This window comes from Salmo salar, chromosome ssa01 (assembly GCF_905237065.1).
Source record: "Salmo salar chromosome ssa01, Ssal_v3.1, whole genome shotgun sequence".
In the NCBI taxonomy this organism is placed as follows: domain Eukaryota; kingdom Metazoa; phylum Chordata; class Actinopteri; order Salmoniformes; family Salmonidae; genus Salmo; species Salmo salar.
The window spans coordinates 90,159,401-90,177,073 of NC_059442.1; the positions used below are offsets into that span (position 1 = coordinate 90,159,401).

Below are 17,673 nucleotides of genomic sequence, written 5' to 3' on the forward strand. Positions count from 1 at the left end.
CACCTTCATTTTTAGAGACAAAACAATAAAGTTAACTATCATATCCAACAATCTTAGGCCTTCGAGCTCCAACATGCAGGACTAAGTTAAATAAAACAATGACAATGGTAATCCCCTCATCAATCTACACACAATGCCCCATAATGACAAAGCAAAAACAGATTTTTTTAAATGTCAGAAAATGTATATATTTTTTAACTGAAATATGACATAAGTACTCAGACCCTTTACTCAGTACTTTGTTGAAGCACCTTTGGCAGTGATTACAGCCTCCAGTCTTCTTGGGTATGACCCTAAAAGTTTGGCACACCTGTATTTGGGGAGTATCTCCTATTCTTCTCTGCAGATCCTCGCAAGCTCTGTCAGGTTGGATGGGGACCGTAGCTGAACATGCTATTTTCGATCGAGTTCAAGTCCAGGCTCTGGCTGGGTCACTCAAGGACATTCAGAGACTTGCGTTGTCTTTGCTGTATGCTTAGGTTCATTGTCCTGTTGGGAGGTAAACCTTCGCCCCAGTCTGAGGTCCTAAGCGCTCTGGAGCAGGTTTTCATCAAGGATCTCTCTGTACTTTGCTCCGTTCAACTTTCCCTCAATCCTGACTAGTCTTCCAGTCCCTGCCGCTGAATAACATCCCCACAGCATGATGCTGCCACCACCATGCTTCACCGTAGGGATAGTGCCAGGTTTCCTCCAGATGTGACGCTTGGCATTCAGCCCAAAGAGTTCAATCTTGGTTTCATCAGACCAGAGAATCTTGTTTCTCATGGTCTGAGAGTCTTTAGGTGCCTTTTGGCAAACTCCAAGCCGGCTGTCATGTGCCTTTCACTGAGGAGTGGCTTCCGTCTGGCCACTCTACCATAAAGACTTGATTGGTAAAGTCTTGGTGGTTATACACTTCTTCCATTTAAGAATGATGGATGCCACTGTGTTCTTCGGGACCTACAATGCTGCAGAAATGTTTTGGTACCCTTCCCCAGATCTGTGCCTCGACACAATCCTGTCTTGACCCCCTGGAACAATTCCTTCGATATCATGGCTAGGTTTTTGCTCTGACACGCACTGTGAGATCTTATATAGACTTTCCAAATAATTATTATTATATTATATTAGAGAGAGAGAGAGAGAGAGAGAGAGAGAGAGAGAGAGAGAGAGAGAGAGAGAGAGAGAGAGAGAGAGAGAGAGAGAGAGAGAGAGAGAGAGAGAGAGAGAGAGAGAGAGAGAGAGAGAGAGAGAGAGAGAGAGAGAGAGAGAGAGAGAGAGAGAGAGAGAGAGAGAGAGAGAGAGAGAGAGAGAGAGAGAGAGAGAGAGAGAGAGAGAGAGAGAGAGAGAGAGAGAGAGAGAGAGAGAGAGAGAGAATCAGTCCAAGTACACAGCGATGTCACGGGCCAATTCTCCCCCGGGTGACATTCTGACCCCTCCCTTTCCTCTGGTCTCCACGGATTCCAGGACCGGTAAACGAGGGATGTACATCGCACACTGACGTGGGCTTCTGCCAAAAGGATTTCATCCATCCCTATTTATCTAATCTACCTAATCTATAACCCATCTCTGTCTAATCTATACCCCATCTCTATCTAATCTATATCCCATCGATCTAATCTATACCCCATCTTTCTAATCTATACCCCATCTATCTAATCTTTATCCCATCTATCTAACCTATATACCAACTCTATCTATTCTATACCCCATCTATCTAATCTGTACCCGTCTATCTAATCTATATCCTATCTAATCTATACCCCATCTATCTAATCTATACCCCATCTATCTAATCTATATCCCATTAATTTAATCTGTATCCCATCTTTCTAATCTATACCCCATCTATGTAATCTATATTCAATCTATATAATCTGTAGCCCCATCTATCTAATCTATACCCCATCTATCTAATCTGTACCCCATCTATCTAATCTATTCTCTGTCTATCTGATCCATATCCTATCTATTCTATATTCCATCTAACTAATCTATACCACAATCTATCAAATCTATACCCCATCTATCTAATCTATATTTTTTCTATGTAATCTATACCCCATCTATGTATTTATGTTACCAGATGAAATTGCTGTACAATATGATCTTGTTGTCATCTGATGCATATTCAGATGTCATAAATCATCACTGCAGAGCTCTCCCTGTACTTGTATTACTGTTGATGATATCTGGAAATGTGCATGTACACCCTGGCCCATCTACAGTTGCTAGCCCCAATTCTGACTTGTGCTCTGATATCTGCTTCACTGATTTCTGCTCTCGTAAAAGCCTGGGTTTTCTGCACGTTAACATTAGAAGCTTATTACCTAAAATTGATAAATTGAAAGTGTTGGTTCACAGCTCCAATCCAGATGTTTTGATCATTACTGAGACGTGGTTAAGGAAGTGTTTAGAATACTGATGTTCACCTTTCTGGTTATAACCTTTTTTGGCAAGACAGATCCTCCAAAGGTGGGGGAGTGGCAATCTTTACCAAGGATCACCTTCAGTGCTCGGTTGTCTCCACCAAGTCTGTCCCCAAACAATTTGATTTGCTGGTTTTAAGCATTCAACTTTCAAATAGCTCTTTGTTGACTGTTGCTGGGTGCTATTGTCCTCCATCAGCACCAGCCTGTACCCTACCTGCCCTAAGCTCTCTCCTGGACCCTTACAATAAGTCTGAATTTTTCCTGCTAGGTGACCTAAACTGGGACATACTTAAACCACATGACCAAGTCCTAAAGCAATGGGACTCCCTAAATCTTTCTCAGATTATCACCAATCCCACAAGGTATGACTCCAAACACCTAGAAAAGGCAACTCTCCACGATGTTATCCTCACAAATAATCCTGATAGGTATCAGTCTGGTGTTTTCTGTAATGACCTTAGTGATCACTGTTTTACAGCCTGTGTTAGTAATGGCTGCTCAGTGAAACGACCTGTCCTGATTTGTCTTAAACGCTTGCTAAAAAACTTTAATGTACAAGCCTTCCTTCATGAACTGGCTTCTGTAAAAGGGTATAGAATCAGCTTGATCCCCTCTGTCGAAGACGCTTGGACCTTCTTTTTTATATTTTCACTGGTATTGTTAACAAACACGCCCCCATAAAGAACATTAGAATTAAAAACAGGTTCAGTCACTGGTTCGGCACACGCATACTCAAGCATACTGGCTATCGTTCAGGCAAATGAGAAATAAGTGCACTCAGGCTATCCAGAAGGCCAAAGTTAGTTACTTTAAGGAGCAGTACTCTCTCTGTGGGTCTAACCCCAAGAATGTCACGGATCCCTCCCCAACTTTTATCACGCACACCTGTCCCCTATTCCCACTGATTAGTATTCGTATATATATACCCTTTGGTTTCCATGGTCTTGTCGATTATTGTTACAATGTCCGTTGGTGCGTGTGAGTACCTGTGCTGTGTGTTTTGGGCTTTCATGACATTGTGGATTGCGCAGATGATTACAGGTCTCGTCCCGTGTGTTAATCATCGTGCACGTGTGTTATTTATTCAAGGTACTCCTCGCTTTTTTGTTTGGGTTTCAACCCAGTGTTTTTGTTATGTGTTTATTTGGTCTTCGTCCCCGTGCCTTTACACGGCACGCCGTAATTTGGGGCTTAATAAAAAAAACTATTACGAATTCCTGTGTCTGTCTCCCGAATCATTCATGCCAACATGGCAAAGAAGTTCTGGAAAACGGTTAAAGACCTGGAGAATAAACCCTCCTCCTCACAGCTGCCCGTGTCCCTTAATGTTGATGATGTGGCTGTTACTGACAAGAAGCACATGACTGAGCTCTTTAATCACCACTTCATTAAGTCCGGATTCCTACTTTGACTCAGCCATGCCTCCTTGCCCGTCCAACGTTTCCTCATCTCCCACCCCTTCTAATGTGATAAGCCCCGATGCTTCTCCCTCTGTTTCCCCTGTCCCGCTACAAAGTTTCTCCCTGCAGGTAATCACTGAGTCCGAGGTGCTAAAGGAGCTCCTTAAACGTGACCCCGAAAAAACATCTGGGTCATATGGTTTAGACCCTTTCTTCTTTAAGGTTGCTGCCCCTATCATCGCCAAGGCTGTCTCTCCTTTCTGGGGAGGTTCCCATTGCTTGGAGGCAGCCACAGTTCGTCCTTTATTTAAAGGGGGAGATCAAGCTGATCTTAACTGTTATAGGCCTATTTCTATTTTGCCCTGTTTATCAAAAGTGCTGGAAAAACTTGTCAACAATCAACTGACTGAGTTTCTTGATGTCTGTAGTATTCTCTCGGGTATGCAATCTGGTTTCCGCTCAGGTTATGGATGTGTCACTGCAACCTTAAAGGTCCCCAATGATGTCACCATTGCCCTTGATTCTAAACAATATTGTGCTGCTATTTTTATTGATTTGGCCAAAGCTTTTGATATGGTAGACCATTCCATTCCTGTGGGCTGGCTAAGGAGTATTGTTGTCTCTGAGGGGTCGTTGGCCTGATTTGCTAACTACCTCTTTCAAAGAGTGCAGTGTATAAAGTCAGAAAATCTGCTGTCTCAGCCACTGCCTGTCAACAAGGGAGTACCCCAAGGCTTGATCCTAGGCCCCACACGCTTCTCAATTTACATCAACGGCATAGCTCAGGCAGTAGGAAGCTGTCTCATCCATTTATATGCAGATGATACAGTCTTATACTCAGCTGGCCCCTCCCTGGATATTGTGTTAAATGCTCTACAACAAAGATTTCTTAGTGTCCAACAAGCTTTCTCTGCCCTTAACCTTGTTCTGAACACCTCCAAAACAAAGGTCATGTGGTCTGGTAAGAAGAATACCCCTCTTCCCACAGGTGTTATTACTACCTCTGAGGGTTTAGAGCTTGAGGTAGTCCCCTCATACAAGTACTTGGGAGTATGGTCAGACGGTATACTGCCCTTCTCTCAGCACATATCAACACTGCAGGCTAAAGTTAAATCTAGACTTGGTTTCCTGTATCGTAATCGTTCCTTTTTCACCCCAGCTGCCAAACTAACCCTGATTCAGATGACCATCCTACCCATGCTAGATTACGGAGACATAATTTATAGATCGGCAAGTAAGTGTGCTCTCGAGTAGCTAGATGTTCTTTACCATTCGGCCATCAGATTTGCCACAATGCTCCTTATAGGACAGATCACTGCACTCTATACTCCTCTGTAAACTGGTCATCTCTGTATATCCATCGCAAGACCCACTGGTTGATGCTTATTTATCCTGATATGGATAGGGGGCAGTATTTTCACAGCCGGATGAAAAAATGTACCTGATTTAAACTGGTTACTACTCTTGCCCAGAAACGAGAATATGCATATTATTAGTAGATTTTGATAGAAAACACTCTGAAGTTTCTAAAACTGTTTGAATGGTGTCTGTGAGTATAACATAACTAATATGGCAGGCAAAATCCTGAGAAAAATTCAACCAGGAAGTGTAGGATCTGTGAAATGTAGTTCTTCTTTCTAGTCCCTTTCGAAACTACAGTATCTGTGCTGTCATGTTGCACTTTCTAAGGCTTCCATTGGCTGTCTAAAGCCTTCAGAAAGTGTTTTGAGCATTCCCCTGTCACTGGGCAGAGTATAGTAGCTCAGTTTCTGAGTGGACTGCCTGGGGACAAAGAGATTGGATATGTGCGTTCCCGCAAGCACGCTGTTTTTTATTTTCCTCCTTGAATGAATACACTATTGTCCGGATGGAATATTATCGCAATTTTACGTTAAAAATACCATAAAAATTGATTTTAAACAGCGTTTGACATGCTTCTAAGTACGGTAATGGAACATTTTGACTTTTTGTGTCTCGAAATGCGCTCGCGCGTTACCCTTTGGATAGTGACCTGAACGCACGAACAAAATGGACGTATTTGGACATAACTATGGATTATTTCGAACAAAAACAACGTTTCTTGTGGAAGTAGCAGTCCTGGGAGTGCATTCTGATGAAGATCAGCAAAGGTAATACAATTTTTCTAATACTAATTCTGAGTTTAGTTTAGTTTGCTCCGAACTTGGCGGGTGTCTGAATAGCTCACCGTGATGGCGAGCTATGTACTCAGAATATTGAAAAATGTGCTTTTGCCGAAAAGCTATTTTAAAATCTGACACAGTGATTGCATAAAGGAGTTCTGTATCTATAATTCTTAAAATAATTGTTATATATTTTGTCAACGTTTATGATGAGTATTTTTGTAAATTCGGAAGTTTTTGGTGGGAATACATTTTCTGAACATCACGCGCCAATGTAAAAAGCTGTTTTTGGATATAAATATGAATTTGATTGAACAAAACATACATGTATTGTATAACATAATGTCCTAGGAATGTCATCTGATGAAGCTCATCAAAGGTTAGTGCTTCATTTAGCTGTGTTTTGGGTTTTATTGACATATATGCTTGCTTGGAAAATGGCTGTGTGATTATTTTTGTCTATGTACTCTCCTACCATAATGTAATGTTTTGCTTTCGCTGTAAAGCGTTTTTGAAATCGAACAACGTGGTTGGATTCAGGAGAGGTTTATCTTTCAAATGGTGTAAAATAGTCGTATGTTTGAAAAATTACAATTATTGGATTTTTGAGGTTTTTGCATTTCGCGCCATGCGATCCCATTGGCTGTTGGCTAGGGGTTCCGCTGGCGGTACGGGGTTCTGCTAGCGGAACGCCTAGATGTAAGAGGTTATATAACCCTCTTAGGCGTCACTCTCCCCTATCTGAGATATCTACTGCAGCCCTCATCTTCCACATACAACTCCCGTTCTGCCAATCACATTCTGTTAAAGGTCCCCAAAGCACACACATCCCTGGGTCGCTCCTCTTTTCAGTTCGCTGCAGCTAGCGACTGGAACGAGCTGCAACAAACACTCAAACTGGACAGTTTTATCTCAATCTCTTCATTCAATGACTCAATCATGGACACTCTTCTGACAGTTGTGGCTGCTTTGTGTGATGTATTGTTGTCTCTACCTTCTTGACATTTGTGCTGTTGACTGTGCCCAATAATGTTTGTACCATGTTTTGTGCTGCTACCATGTTGTGTGCTACCATGTTGTTGTTATGTGGTGTTGCTACCATGCTGTGTTGTCATGTGCTGCTGCCTTGCTATGTTGTTGTCTTAGGTATCTCTTTATGTAGTGTTGTGTTGTCTCTCTTGTTGTGATGTGTGTTTTGTCCTATATTTATATTGTATTTATTATTTTTTAAATCCCAGGCCCCCGTCCCCGCAGGATGCCTTTTGCCTTTTGGGAGACCGTCATTGTAAATAAGAATTTGTTCTTAACTGACTTGCCTAGTTAAATGAAGGTTAAATAAAATAAATGAATAAAAAATACCCCATCTATCTAATCTATACCCCAAATCTATCTAATCTATACCCCATGTATCGAATCTATATCCCATCTATCTAACCTATATCCTATCTAATCTTTATCCCATTAATCTAATCTATACCCCATCTATGTAATCTATAACCCATCTATCTAATCAATTTTTTAATTTATTTTATTTCACCTTTATTTAACCAGGTAGGCAAGTTGAGAACAAGTTCTCATTTATAATTGCGACCTGGCCAAGATAAAGCAAAGCAGTTCGACAACATACAACAACACAGAGTTACACATGTGATAAAACAAACATACAGTCAATAATACAGTAGAAAAATAAGTCTATATACAATGTGAGCAAATGAGGTGAGATAAGGGAGGTAAAGGCAAAAAGGCCATGGTGGCAAAGTAAATACAATATAGCAAGTAAAATACTGGAATGGTAGATTTGTAGTAGAAGAAAGTGCAAAGTAGAAATAATGGGGTGCAAAGGAGCAGGATAAATAAATAAATAAATAAATAAATAAATACAGTATGGGGATGAGGTAGGTACATAGATGGGCTGTTTACAGATGAGCTATGTACAGGTAGGTGCAGTGATCTGTGAGCTGCTCTGACAGCTGGTGCTTAAAGCTAGTGAGGGAGATAAGTGTTTCCAGTTTCAGAGATTTTTGTAGTTCGTTCCAGTCATTGGCAGCAGAGAACTGGAAGGAGAGACGGCCAAAGGAGGAATTGGCTTTGGGGGTGACCAGAGAGATATACCTGCTGGAGCGCGTGCTACAGGTGGGTGCTGCTATGGTGACCAGTGAGCGGAGAAAAGGGGGGACTTTACCTAGCAGGGTCTTGTAGATGACCTGGAGCCAGTGTGTTTGGCGACGAGTATGAAGCGAGGGCCAGCCAACGAGAGCGTACAGGTCGCAGTGGTGGGTAGTATATGGGGCTTTGGTGACCAAATGGATGGCACTGTGATAGACTGCATCCAGTTTGTTGAGTAGGGTATTGGAGGCTATTTTGTAAATGACATCACCGAAGTCGAGGATCGGTAGGATGGTCAGTTTTACGAGGGTATGTTTGGCAGCATGAGTGAAGGATGCTTTGTTGCGAAATAGGAAGCCAATTCTAGATTTAACTTTTGATTGGAGATGTTTGATGTGAGTCTGGAAGGAGAGTTTACAGTCTAATATCATCTATGTAATCTATACCCCATCTCTATCTAATCTATATCCATCTATCTATTCTATACCTCATCTATCAAATCTATATTCCATCTATCTAATCTATACTCCATCTATCTAATCTATATCCCATCTATCTAATCTATACCCCAGATATACCACATATATCTAATCTATAGCCCATCTATCTAATCTATATACATCTATCTAATCTATACCCCATCTATCTAATCTATACTCCATCTAATTAATCTATACCCCATCTTTCTAATCTATACACCGTCTCTTTAGATCAGAGCAGATGAAAGGAAAGACATAAGTCCTCTTAATGCTAAATGGAAATGCACTTCTTTATGTTGTCAGACAAGAACATTGTAGCCCCCCATGAGTATGCCCGTGACCTCTGCCCTGGAAGTGGTTCACCACAACACTGATGAGTCTATCATAGAAAGACAATTTAGATTTCATCTCCCAACCAGCCTCCTGTGGTCATAAACTTGCATCTTATTTTATTCACTCACTGACTGACTGATTCTCTGCCCTGACACAAGTCGGCACAATTCACTTAAATTTCATTTCCCTCATTCCTCTCTTCTCTTTTTTGCCCTGTTTTTCTTTAAAGAAAATCATATATACAGCTCAGTTAAAGACCTAGGATTTAAACATCCACTGCATGCCATCGAATGCATTGACATGCCCTTGGAAAAACATTTTAGACTCTGAGCTACTCTTGACATTTCTACTCTCTCCTTGAGAAATGCAGTCCTGGGTTGAGAGCCGCAGATATAAAGGGAGAGGGAATTTTAAACTGCCTGTGAAAGCACTGACTTGACAAGAGGAAAACAGATAGCCCAGACACAGATGGAGAGAGCGATATGAAAGAGGAGAGTCGAAGACCGAGGGAAGGGGACAAGGAGACACAGTCAGACAGACGTAAAGCAGTAGCCCAGTGTGTTGTCCCACTGAGGAAGAGCTGTCTTTTGGTGAACTATAGAGACTAGACAGAGGAGAGCGAGGAGGGCTAGAGAGAGACAGAGAAAGAGATCTAGACCAGTGTGTGTCATAGAAGTGAAAAAGAGGTGTCTCTTGGTGGTCTCCTTCCTCTTCTCCAGACAAGGGTTGAGCAGTCTCAGGAGCTGTAGGACCCTCTCCTCCCTGCGGAAATCAGTCAGTCAGGCATAGATGTTCCAGTTGAGACCTCTGATGTAGAGACGCAGTGTTGCTGAGTTGTGTTTCTGGACAATCTCCACTCTGGGCATGAACCTGGAGGAAACACTCATACACTGTTACTACCTGGGAGGTAATGGGTGCATAACAACAATTGTTGTTTGTTTGTGTGCGTGTGTCTATACTGTATCAGTGTGCTGTACAGTACTGGGTGATCTTGATGTAGTAGTGTGTGGGCTTGGGCATGAGGAATTCACCAGGGATCTCCACCTCAGCGGTCTGGGCGGAGAAGTTACTGAGGAAGCGACACTTCTCCTCGATCAGGAAGAACTTGGGCAGCTGCTTGGCCTTGGCCTCCAGGATCTTGATCCACTTCTTCAGCTAGGAGATGAGGTTGTGGAGATTCATGGAGCCAGTCACGCTGATGTCAAAGTCTGCATGGGGACAGAGACACAGAGAAAGGGGTTGATAACCTACATGAGGCTGGAGGTAGTGGAGGTTGACAACATGTTAGAAGGATGAGGCTGGAGGTAGTGGAGGTTGACAACAAGTTAGAAGGATGAGGCTGAAGGTAGTGGAGGTTGACAACATGTTAGAAGGATGAGGCTGGAGGTAGTGGAGGTTGACAACAAGTTAGAAGGATGACGCTGAAGGTTGTGGACGTAGTGGAGGTAGACAACATGTTAGAAGGATGACGCTGAAGGTAGTGGAGCTTGACAACATGTTAGAAGGATGACGCTGGAGGTAGTGGAGGTTGACAACATGTTAGAAGGATGACGCTGAAGGTTGTGGACGTAGTGGAGGTAGACAACATGTTAGAAGGATGACGCTGAAGGTAGTGGAGGTAGACAACATGTTAGAAGGATGACGCTGAAGGTTGACAACATGTTAGAAGGATGAGACTGGAGGTAGTGGAGGTAGTGGAGCTTGACAACATGTTAGAAGGATGAGGCTGAAGGTAGTGGAGGTTGACAACAAGTTAGAAGGATGAGGCTGAAGGTAGTGGAGGTTGACAACATGTTAGAAGGATGAGGCTGGAGGTAGTGGAGGTTGACAACGTGTTAGAAGGATGACGCTGAAGGTAGTGGAGGTTGACAACATGTTAGAAGGATGACGCTGAAGGTTGTGGACGTAGTGGAGGTAGACAACATATTAGAAGGATGACGCTGAAGGTAGTGGAGGTTGACAACATGTTAGAAGGATGAGGCTGGAGGTAGTGGAGGTTGACAACATGTTAGAAGGATGACGCTGAAGGTTGACAACATATTAGAAGGATGAGGCTGGAGGTAGTGGAGGTTGACAACATGTTAGAAGGATGACGCTGAAGGTTGACAACATGTTAGAAGGATGAGGCTGGAATTTGTGGACGTAGTGGAGGTTGACAACATGTTAGAAAGATGAGGCTGAAGGTTGTGGACGTAGTGGAGGTAGACAACATGTTAGAAGGATGAGGGTGGAGTTAGTGGAGGTAGAAGGAAGTCAACACCAAAGCCTACACTGACAAACATAAAATTCAAATTTGGTGTTCAAATGGTTTAGTCTATTATGGTTCATAGAGAAAACGAAATGATTTAGTCTTTTAAAGTTCATACAGAAAACTAAATGGTTTAGTCCAGTGGTACCCACATTTTTTATAGTTCTGTACCCCTTCAAACATTCAACCTCCAGCTGCGTAACCCCTCTAGAACCAGGGTCAGCGCACTCTCAAATGTTGTTTTTTGCCATCATTGTAAACCTGCCACACACACACACTATATGATACATTTATTAAACATAAGAATGAGTGTGAGTTTTTGTCACACCCGGCTTGTGGGAAGTGACAAAGAGCTCTTATAGGACCAGGGCACAAATAATAACATAATTGTAATGAATAATGTTGCTCTTATTGAACCATTTTATTTTTTCATCGAAAATGTTGAATAACTCACCACAGGTTAATGAGAAGGGTGTGCTTGAAAGGATGCACATAACGCTGCAATGTTGGGCTGTATTGGAGTGGGTCTCATTCTTAAATCATTGTCCATACACAGTCTGTTCCTGTATTTAGTTTTCATGCTAGTGAGGGCCGAGAATCCACTCTCACATAGGTATGTGGTTGCAAAGGGCATCAGTGTCTTAACAGCGGAATTTGCCAAGGCAGAATACTCTGTTCAGAAATCTGGAATTGGCTTCTGATTAAATTCAAATTTCACAGAACCGCTTGTTGCAATTTCGATGAGGCTCTCTTGTTCAGATATCGGTAAGTGGACTGGAGGAAGGGCATGAAAGGGATAACGAATCCAGTTGTTTGTGTCATCCATTCTGGGAAAGTACCTGCGTAATTGCGCACCCAAATCACTCAGGTGCTTCACTATATCACATTTGACATTGTCCCTAAGCTTGAGTTCATTTGCACCCAAAAAATCATACAATGATGGAAAGACTTGTGTGTTGACCTTGTTAATGCAGACAGAGAAGAGCTCCAACTTCTTAATCATAGTCCCTGTAATCCTAGATTCGGATCATTCAGGCGAGAATAAACATCACCCAGATAGGCCAATCGTGTGAGAAACTCGTCATCATGCAAGCGGTCAGACAAGTGAAAATTATGGTCAGTAGAGAAAACTTTAAGCTCGTCTCTCAATTCAAAAAAACGTGTCAATACTTTGGGCCTTGCTTTTACAAATTTAACCATTTTCCCTGTAGTGGCCAAAACGTCTTTCAGGTCGGTGGATGCTGCAGTATACCCAAGTGGCGTCGGGAGCAACTGCTTGCACGCGCGTTACCACTCCACTATGTCTTCCTGTCATGGCTTTTGCGCCATCAGTACAGATACCAACATGAGCAGCAGCTACATTTGGTTACATACGGACCGTAAGTGGACTAGGCTACATGTATTGGACATTGTGTTGTTATTTCGCTGAACACTAAATGGTTTAATTTTATTTTTGGCAGTGAAATGGGGCTACTCAGGCAAGACGTGTACCCCAGTTTGGAAATACCTGGTTTAGTCTTTTAAAGTTCATACAGAACACTAAATGGTTTTATCTATTAAAGTTCATACAGAAAACTAAATGGTTTTATCTATTAAAGTTCATACAGAAAACTAAATGGTTTTATCTATTAAAGTTCATACAGAAAACTAAATGTTTTTATCTATTAAAGTTCATACAGAAAACTAAATGGTTTTATCTATTAAAGTTCATACAGAAAACTAAATGGTTTAGTCTATTAAGGTTCATAGAGAAAACAAAATTGTTTGGTTTCCATGAATGTGAGAAATAACCAAAGAGAGCAAAGCTGAGACTGAAAAGAACCAATGAGTAAGAGGCAGAAATAAGCTCTTCGTCACCATATCAGCCAAAGTGCTGTACGTTTTCCACCCAATCCCCCATGGAGCTAGTCTACTGATACAATCACAAGTCCCTCTCACAAGAAAAGGGATTCAACTCCATATTCAAGTCACAACTGACATTGCGCATATTCTTGGGAGGGAATGGTTTAACAAAAGGTGCAAGCAGAAAGGGAGCCACGGTGAAGGCCCCAGGACATCTTTATCAAGCGTGCAGAAACCTGCTCCAGTATCATGTGGCTGCAGTTCTCTGCTTGTTGTAATGAAACCATGAAAGTGTATCAGAGAAAGAAAGGTCTTGCCATTTCCCACTGTATGAGGGAAGTATAACGCTTGAAATAAACCTTAAAAAAATTTCAATGTTCCTTTTTACCTGCCTGCGCTTTGCTAGCCTAGGGGAGATGGTGAATTTGAAATAGTCTTGTTGAATTACCAATGATTCAGAGGCATAAAAGGATAAATAACCTACAAATAGAACACATGAACTGCAACTGTCTTTATTTTACAAGATCATTTTCATTACTGTCTCAATTATTTTGTGATATCAAAGGGTACGTAAACAGAGGAAATAGGAAAGAAGAGGAGAGTTGAAAATAGAACACATTTTGACATTGCAGCGTGGCCATATAGTGGAAACTGCGTCCCAGCAAAAGTAAGGAGGAGGGGGCTATTTTAGCTCCCTTTTTATCTGACTGCTGATCAGTCATCTCATGCTGCTGTGAACAACAAGCACCCTGCTCTCTAATCCCTAGTCTCTTCCCACAGCTACAGATACCTGCTCCCTGACCTGAGACTGGAACACTAGGAGGCCTGGAACTCTTTCTCTCCTTCACTGCTCTCTCGGCCTCCATCTCTGCCTGCCTCAGCTCTCTCTGCCTGCCTCAGCTGTCGCTCTGCTCCCCCCCCCCCCCCCCCCTTCATCATGTCCAGAGAACCACAGTGGTTACAGTGGAGTTAGTATATTACATTTACGCAAATCATGAATGCTTTTAAAAAATATATATATTTATTACTTTCCAAATAAACGTTATATTTCCATGGAAATACATGGGTAGCCATGAGAAAGACACATCAATATGACAACAAAAACAAAACATTGTTGTGCTCTCTCTCTGTCTCCCTCTCCAGATATACTCTAGACACCTAAAACAATCCTGCCATCAAGTTACAATCATTTATTAAAAGGTACATCAAAACAACTGCCACTGAACTTCAAGTAGGCCTACAATTTGAACACTGGCCTGAATGTCTGAGAAAAAAATACAGATCCCAAAGATGGGAGAAAAACCTGAACATGGAGACTACGTGTGTCTGTCTGTGTGTGTGTGTGTGTGTGTGTGTGTGTGTGTGTGTGTGTGTGTGATGCATAAACAGTTTCATTCTTTCTCTTATCTCAGGGACCTATGATGCATTGCATTTGCAAAATACCAAATTCGATACAATTCTGTCAGTCATTTGTGCACGATGAGGCCGCAGTATGATGCCACCATGGCTGAAAACACACTCCACTGGAGCACTGGAGGCAGGCACTGCCAAGACCCTGATGGCCACTCGGGACAGTGAAGGAAGAGCCTTCATGTTCATTGCCCAGAACAAGAGGGCATTCTGTCCTTTGCATATGTCAAGGTAGTGACTTAGCTGTAGTGCTGGAGTGGTCGCAACAGCTTTCTTCTGCCTCTTACAGTATGCTGCAAACAGCCCTTCTTCTTGTCCAAGACTATGGTCCTCTTGCTCTTCCTCATCAACAAGAGACACAGCTTGCTCAGTCCCTGCAGCATCTTGCAGAATCAGTTCTGGCAAAACATGTAAAAGCAGAAACAAAAAGGCTGGTATTAGACTATTGGTGATGCAGTGGGTTAAACTGAAAAAGTATTATTGTTGCAGTCAATTTGATTAAAACTTCTTATGGCTTGGGGCGCTATTTTCACGTCCGGATGAAAAGTGTGCCCAAAGTAAACTGCCTGCTACTCAGGCCCAGAAGCTAGGATATGCATGTAATTGATAGATTTGGATAGAAAACACTAAAGTTTCTAAAACTGTTTGAATGATGTCTGTGAGTATAACAGAACTTATTTGGCAGGCGAAAACCCGAGGACAAACCATCCGGGAATTCTTTTTTTTGAGGTCACTCTCTTTTCAATGGGGTTTCATTGGGAATCTAGAATTCTAAGGCAGTTGCTTGCAGTTCCTATCACTTCAACTGGATGTCAACAGTCTTTAGAAATTGGTTGATGTTTTTCCTTTGTGTAATGAAGAAGTAGCTCTGTTCAGAATGGGGGTCGAGTGAAGTGTGCTGTTTGATAGAGGCGTGTGACCTGAAAAGCACGCTCCACTTTGTTTTCCTCCCGTATTGAACGCAGTTTATCCCGTCTTAAAATGTATTGATTATTTACGTACAAAAATACCTAAAGTTGTATTGGGAAAGTTGTTTGAAATGTTTGGACAAAGATTACAGGTAACTTATGAGATATTTTGTAGTCATGTTGCACGAGTTGGAACCAGTGTTTTTCTGGATCAAATAAATTGACATTTTGGATATATAACGACGGAATTAATCGAACAATAGGACCATTTGTGATTTTTATGGGACATATTGAGTGCCAACAGAAGAAGCTCGTCAAAGGTAAGGCATGAATTATATCGTTTTTCTGAGTTTTGTGTCACGCCTGGCGGGATGAAATATGATTGTCTGTGTTTGTTTGATGGGGTGCTGTCCTCAGATAATAGCCTTTTTGAAATCTGACACTGTGGCTAGATTAACAAGAAGTTCAGCTTTAATTTGGTGTATTGCACTTGAAAGTTAAATATTGTTTATAATTATTTTTTAATTTGGCGCTCTGCCATTTCACCGGATGTTGTCAAATCGATCCCGTTAACGAGATTTGAGCCATAAGAAGTTTTAAATTATGAGACAAAATTACATTAAACTCAATAATATTTACCTTTCACTCTTTATGCCACCTCCTCCTTGACCAGCACATGGTGCTCCACCCACATCAGAGAAAAAGCCGAATCCAAGGCAGCTGCTTTGAGGTAGACTGGATCTGAAAAGTGGGCAATGATTCCATCTTGTGTCCTGGCCATTTTCACATTGATGAAGATTCCAAGAAATATTTTGTTCAGGGATGCCTGGAGACTTCTGACCAGGCCGCTCAGGAAATGGACTTGAGGCTTCCGCTGCTCCAGCTGATAATTCAGGGACCGGACAGAGGGAACAACAGAACTGATTGTGACTATCTTCTCCCCCTGTGTCATATCTGTTGCTTCTCCAAATGGCTTCAGAATGTTCACCAACTCCTTCAACTTATTCCACTACCATACTGTGAACAACAACTCCGTGTGCCCAGCCTTTTCTAGAGCATGACAGAGCTTTAGATGGTCACATTGGATAACTGCTTTCACTTGTCTCAGTGTTGAGTTCCATCTTGTGTTGACAGCAGCGGAGATGCCTCTTTCCCCAAATTCAGCCTCAAACACCTCTTTGAATATTGTGCTTGTATGCAGCAGGGAGCTGATTTTTGATAACTTTGAAAGAGAAGGAGTCATCACTTTTGTTTCTTTCAAGCCATCTCCCACCACCAGCTGGAGAGTGTTGGCAAAACACTGCAAGCGCTGTTTTTTTGCAATAGCAGCATCCACTGTTTGCTGGTGTTCCAGGGTTAGGTCATTCCAGAGCTCTGGGTCATCAAGGTCATCTTTGTCATGTACTTAATCTTCTTGTTCAATGGGGAAGCACACCGTGGATGTTTTTCTCATGTTGGCAGCATTGTCACTAATGATTTAGTCCAATTTATCTTTAATGATGTACTCATCACATATGGCCTCAAATTGCTCACAGATTATTTTGGCTGTCAAGCGGTCACAGGCAAAGAGATTGGACTTGAGCTGTATCCTCTCCCCATCTTTCTCCATACAGTACACAGTGACACCAAGGAACCCCCTCATCTTTCGGTCGGACCAAATGTTCACTGTGACTGAAACGTGGTCTGTGTTTCTCAACTGAGTTTTCAGTTTTGAACCTCTCTCTGTAGCAAGGTTCTCTACTTTTGATGTCAATGTTCTTCGACACACTCGGCTGTACTTACAGTCAACCACTGAGAGAAAGTGACCAAACTCTTGTTTTCCACAATAGACAGAGGCAAGTTGCAATTGATAACCAGGTTGGACAGTATTGCATTGTTGATAGCTTTCTGCTGAGGATGATTCATGCTGTACTGCCCTACATGTGTCTCCATGAACTGTGAGATTGGAGACTGTTGTGGTTAATTGAGCGGCAGCAGTAGCACCGCAACCCCCCCCACATATCGATCAACTATCGAGGATCACTATGGGGCGCAATAGGTCAATGTAGGCTTGTACACAATCGCCCAACCTTAACACACACAAACACGCACACACACACACACACACACTCCCTCTCTGTGTGTGGAACAGGTTTTAGGAACAGCAGTAACATCAGGCAGGATTTAGACTACCAACAGCCTAGCCAGTTGTAGCTCAATCTTCAGTGCAATGTTCACGTGCCCACACTGACTGACTGTGTGGAGGCTCATTGATTTAACGTTACGTTAGCCTACATGCTACACTAGCAAAGTTATATATAGCTGTCGGCTATATTAGCCATGACTTACCGTTCTTTGTGCAGCTTGAAATGTCGAACAAAGTTGGAAATTGATGCGCCTCCGTCTGTAATTTACT

At 42.2% G+C, this 17,673-nt stretch overlaps 1 pseudogene; it reads right to left on the reverse strand.

Moving 5' to 3' along the window:
• The window catches only part of LOC106609298 (transformation/transcription domain-associated protein-like), a 176,633-nt pseudogene that overhangs the window by 15,768 nt on the left and 143,192 nt on the right, over window positions 1-17,673 (reverse strand).